This window comes from Lemur catta, chromosome 6 (assembly GCF_020740605.2).
Source record: "Lemur catta isolate mLemCat1 chromosome 6, mLemCat1.pri, whole genome shotgun sequence".
Taxonomy (NCBI): Eukaryota; Metazoa; Chordata; class Mammalia; order Primates; family Lemuridae; genus Lemur; species Lemur catta.
The window spans coordinates 76,052,838-76,059,143 of record NC_059133.1 but is presented as its reverse complement, the minus strand read 5'-3'; positions in this window follow the sequence as shown (position 1 = coordinate 76,059,143).

Below are 6,306 nucleotides of genomic sequence, written 5' to 3'. Positions count from 1 at the left end.
AGAACTATAAGAAAATTAATTTCTGTGGTTTTAATCCACCCAGGCTATCGTAATTTGTTACAGCAGCCCTAGGAAACTAATATATCATCTATTATTTATCATCCATCAACTATATTTTATATAAGGAGTACAGTTCTAAGAAGCCAATTATATACAATCTCACAGGTAAAATACTTTCTGCTTACATTTATATTCTTTGATATTCTTTATTATTAAGGTGACTTCTGAAATTTTATATTTCTAGACTGCTTTGATGAATAATAGAAGAACATAGGGTGGTCACTACTACCCCTGTTGCTGATTCACAGTGAAACAAGAAAACCTTTTTTAGTAAAATATTGATGGAGACAATTTCAAATTATAATTTGAGGGGACATTTCCCTTTTACCTTGTTGGCTGGTCCTTCTCAGTCTCCTTTATTCCTCTCTTCTCTCTGGCCTCTCAACAGTAGAGAGCGAGCAGCCTCAGCCTTACTCCTATGCTGTACCTCTGCCCACTTTGGTGATCTCACCCAGTCTCATGGCTTTAAATATTAAGGTTATTAAGTATGGAATGTCTGATTTCCTTAAGTACTAAGTTTGGCAGTTTGTATCTCTGACACTTCACTTTGACACTTCTTGGGTGTTTTTATTTTTGTTTTTGTTTTTTTATTGTGAAGGTACATCCTCATTCTTTCAGGCACATGTTTTGGCTTGTGATTATCTTTCAAATTTTTTTTAGAGCAATTTTTGTGAAACCATGGGTAAGTCAAAAATTCGTGTTAGTTTCAAATATGAGTTCTGTCATGGAACCAATGCAGTACATACAGCTCAAAATATCAATGAAGTGTTTGGGAAGGATGTGGCTAATGAACGCACAGGACGTTGATGGTTTGAAAAGTTCCATTCTGGTGATTTTAATCCTGAAAATGAGCCATGTAGGTGACCTGAGACCAAGGTGTATAATGAGCTGAAAGCTGTGGTGGAAGCAAATCCATCTCAGCCTACACATGAGTTAGCAGCAAGGTTTGACGTTACTATTCCAACAATATTGGACCATTTGCAACAAATCAGCAAGGTGAAGAAGCTGGATAAATGGGTTCTGCATAAATTAAATGAGCATCAGAAGAGAAATCATCTTGAAGGTTGCCTTTCTTGCTGTCACAACATAAATGCAAAACATTTCTACACTATATTGTTACATGTGATGAGAAATGGATTCTTTTTGACAGTCACAAGCATGGTCACAATAGTTAAAAAAAGATGAATGCCAAAATGTAGTCCAAAATCAAATATTCATCCAAAAAAGCTAATGGTGTCTGGTGGTCCAACGCTGGTGTTATCCACTACAGCTTCATGAAACTTGATCAAGTGATTACAGCAGATGTCTACTGTAATTAATTAGATGAAATGATAAGGATACTTGCGATTAAGCAGCCGAGATTGGTCAATGGAGATAGGCCAATCCTCTTGCAAGACCACATGTCACAAAAAACAATGCTGCTCAAACTATAGAAATTGGACTTAGAAACTCTGTCATCCACTGTATTCACCAAGCCTCACACCAACTGACTACCACTTCTTCCAGGCTTTGGACCACTTCTTGAAATGAAAAATACTCAATTCTCAACAAGTTGTGGAAAACACCTTTCACAATTTCATCACCACTTGCTCTCCAGGCTTCTTCGCTGCTGGCATAAGCAAGGTACAGCAAAGATGGCAGAACTGTTGATAGTTTAGGCAAATACTTTGATTAATTGTACTGCTTCTTGTTTGATATATAACAAACTAAACTTTTGATTCTAAATCAGACATTTCATATTTAATGACCTAATGGCACCTGTATGCTGGATGACTCCTAAATTTACAGCTCTTGTAAACCTCTCATTAACTCTAGACTCAGGCAACTGTGACTGTCAGAGACATTTCAAGCTTAAGATGTCCAAAAGCCAAACTCCTCACCTTGCTCCCAGAACCTCTATATTCTTCCTCATCCCAGCTGATGACAACTCCATCTTTCTAGCTGCTAAGGCCAAAAACCTTAGTGACATCTTTGACTCCACTTTCTTTTATATCTTGTATCCAGTTCATCACCAAATCCTGTTGGTTCTCCCTTCCAAACATATCAGAATCCTTAGCACTGCTACCCCTGGTCAAAGTCACATTATGGTAGTATTAGAGTGGACAATTAGAGTCAACCTAAATATCCTATAGTAGGCCAATAGTTAAGTAAATTATTCGTATCAGTCCAGTTGTATTCTGTGGCTTGAGGATTCTAGCAACAGGAAGAAAAATACACAAATTTGCATAAAAAATTTAAAAAGTTAATGTTAACATACACACAATTACAACTATGTAAAAGTCAGATGCATAGGAGAAAATGTCCAGAAGCAAATAACATCAGTATACTTGTACCTAATTCTGTTGTTTACATTAACCAGCTTCTGTTGCCTGCAAACCAAAGCATTTGATATCTACCATTATATAAATGTAATTTATGCATCTATTTCCCCTATTGGATTTTCAGATTGTAAAATTATTTAACACAACATAATGCTGCAGTAAACATCCAGACACATACCTTTATTGTACTGTCATTTCTAGTGTATAAATTCCCAGAAGTAGTTTGTTAGATCATGTTCATTTTTGTTATCATTTATCTTGTAAATAAAGAGAAAATAAATGTACATGTTTAAAAATCTAGTATATCAGCACTCTGGGAGGCCGAGCGGGAGGATTGCTTGAGCTCAGGAGTTCGAGACTAGCCTGAGCAGGAGTGAGGCCGCATCTCTACCAAAAAGAAAGGAAAAAAAAAAAAAAACCCAGCCGGCACAGTGGTGAGAGCCTGTAGTCCCAACTACCAGGGAGGCTGAGGCAGAAGGATCACTTGAGCCCAGAAGTTGGAGGTTGCAGTGAGCTACAGTGATGCCACTGTACTCTACCCAGGGCAATGGAGTGAGACTCTGTCTCAACAGAAAAAAAAAAAAAGGCAACTGAGCACCCCTCCTCACAAATACTAAAAAAAAAAAAAAATCCAGCATACCAAAAAATACACAGTTCAGTCAGCCTCTTACTACAAGCTCTGTCTTCCCAGAAGTCATTTCTTGTGTATCAGAAAACTTACCTACAAATGTTTTTAAACATATGTATACAGCTTGGTTCTTCACCTTGGTTTTTGTTTTTAAGTTAATAATATCCCTTGCAAATTTTTTTCTAAATGGAAAACAGTAAACCCACACTGTAATGGAGCAGCCAAACCCTTCATACAAGTCACTATATTAAAACAAGTATCAACAGGTAGAACTGTAACCAGAATAAAATTATACTAATCTTGAAACACAGAATATACTTCTTGAGCATAAGACACTATAAGAAGACTATATTTGGCAAGCTGGTTAAAATCATGTTCCCTAAGAGATTAGTCCCTTTTGTGGTTGTACATAATCTCCAAACCTCAGCACATTGCTTTTGTTTGTATATATGTTGGGCTGGCTACTTTAAAATACAGATAAAGCACCTGGTTTCAGATTTTAGCACCACTCTGTGGTCAGATTCTCAGTGCTATCAAATCAGTGGCTGATGTGATATCAAGTTATTTTCCCTTGAGTGAGTGAGTTTCTCAAATGTTAACTTCCTAGAATGTGCTCATGTTAAGACATCTCAATGAACATTATAAGGCTTTTGTTCCTAGTTCATGTCAGACTCTAGACATATATAGGACATAAGAGAATAAAAACATTATCTTCACTGAGTAGGAAGAAAATCACTGGTATATATCATTGAAGGATTTCAGATGGGAGAGCTGGTTTGGAAGAAAAGTACCGAGCTCTGCTTGTGAAATGGAATACTACCCTGTGTTGAAAAAACTTCAGGCATTAATAAGCAAGATGAGATATAGTTCTTCAGAGAAAGGAAGACTTCAACTCTGACCCTGAAACTATTCCTCCAGAACCCTATGCCTAGCCTTGACAATACGTGTATTTTAGTCGTTTGAAAGGATGTTGCTACATGGATGGTCTCCTCCCCCCAAATGAGACAGTTGGTCCTTTTTTAAAAAAGAGTTGAGTCCTGGTTCAATTGCCAAAAACAGCACATGTAGAACTGGGAGCAAAGGCACACTGGGCAGTGCATCTCAATTCTTCCAGCTGAATTCATTTTCTGATCCTCTGCCCCCTTTGCTCAAAGCTCCCAGATACAGGCATCCATGTTCTTCCCAAAGTGCCCACCATGCGTTCAGGCAGGTCAGAGCACAGGCAGGCAAGCCTGGGCAATGGAATTTGTTAGCAGCAGGACCCATGAACCTCATGTGAGATAGAAAAAGCCTTTGCCCCTTAGACTCCAAAGTAAAAAGATAATTATGGCCATTCTTTAATTTTCCAAGGGAAGGGATTCACCCTGGGGGCAACAGAGTCAGATATATTATACTCATGATATATAGGACTCTGGAATAGAAGAAATGACTTTGAGGGCCATAGCTTGTCACTTGGCATCTGACCCACCTCCCAGAGAACAACTGCTAAATTCTAGGGTCTTGGGAGGAATTGAAGCAGCAAGGTAAATAACAAGGCAAGCTGTGCTCTGTGCAGTTTTGTGGTACAGTTGAAATTTAACAAGAGAAGCCTGACAACACCCTGCTCAAAGTGCCAAAAAGCTGAGACTGGGAAAGATGACCCCGAAAACCCACCAAAATGAAGGGCTATAATGACAAGCTGGGCATTCAGGTGACACTCCCTGATGGCCCTCCATGGGCCTCCAGGCTTTTGTTTATGGTTTGGCTACTCCTACATACCTCCATGTCTGTGTCACTTCCTCAAAGAATTCTTCTCTGGCATCCCAGATTCTACCCCCACCCTATTATAATTTTCATTGCATATTATACCTCTTTTGTGTAACTAGTGTCTGTTTTACTGTCACTCTCAAATCCCTAAGATTGAAGACCATGCCTGTATTGTTTTGTCATCTCCCTAGTGCCTGAGGCAATGCCTGGAACATAAGAACTCAAATATTTATTGAATGAGTGAAGGTGAGATCCAAGTCAAAAACTACTTTTCATTGTTTGTTTTTTTAATTTTGTGTCTTGTGCTGATATAGCGTGGCCTAGACCTGCCAACCTCCCCAGTGTAATGATTACATGGTAGTCCTTGGATGAGTCCAGATTTTCCACTAACTTGAACCTTTCTTTATGTCAATCTCATAAAGATTGGTCCTGCAAATACAGTGGCCAAAATGCCAAGAAGTATTTCAATCAACAATCAGGGTAAAAGGATCTGCAAAGTGTACTACTTTGCTAGGGCTGCCATAACAAAATACCACAGACCGGGTGGCTTAAATAACAGAAGTGACTTTCTCAGTTCTTGCAGCTGGTCATCGATGATCAAGGTGCCAGGAGGGCTGGTTTCCTCTGGGGTTTCTTGCTGCCTCTTCAGATGGTCCTTCCTCCGTGAGCACACGCCCCTGGTGTTTCTCTGTATGTCCTCATCTCCTCTATAAGGACACCAGTCAGATTGGATTAGGGCTCACCCTAATGGCTGCAACTTAAATCTCTTTAAAGGCCCTATCTCCAAACACACTCACATTCTAAGGTATTGGGGGTTAGTGCTTCAACTTATTGATTTGGGGTGGCGGGGACGCGGTTCAGTCTATAACATAAAGGGAAACACAGGAAGCCGCCCTCCCACCAGGGACTGAGCCCCAGGGCAAGGCCCAGTTCTCAAGAAATTAGACCCAAGAACTGTGAGTTTTAATGAATATTACTAACAAGTATTAAGTATATCATCAAGGAGAAGCTTATACCAAAAAGCTCTATACAAATGCTGCTATGGAGATATTTATGGATATGGAAAAACTTAAATATCTATTATGTACCAGTCATTTAAAAGAAATAAGAAATGGCCCGTGACCTGAATTAACTTGGAAAAACATGTTTTCACTATATAAAACAATTTCCAAAAGGAGAGGTCATAGCAATAAATATCAACATTAGGAACATCCTATCGATTTGCAGAAGAAAATTTAAAACAATCAGTGATTTACATCTTCATCATGACAAGAGTGTAAGCACATGTGGACAGGGAGTCAGGCTTCTCAACTTGGGTCTGGGCATTGTTATTAGCTAACTCTATGACTTCATATAATTAACTCCTTGGTCAAGAATTATCTGAGCTGTAAAATAAAGAGGTCAGAGAGCACGATCTCTAAAATCCTTTCCAGGACTAATATTCTGGCAATTTGTTTGTTAGAATCAGTTTTTTTTTCCACCTGCTATTGAAAACTCAATTGACCTATAGTACCATTTAGCTAGTATGGTTTGGCAACCTGGTAGCTAACC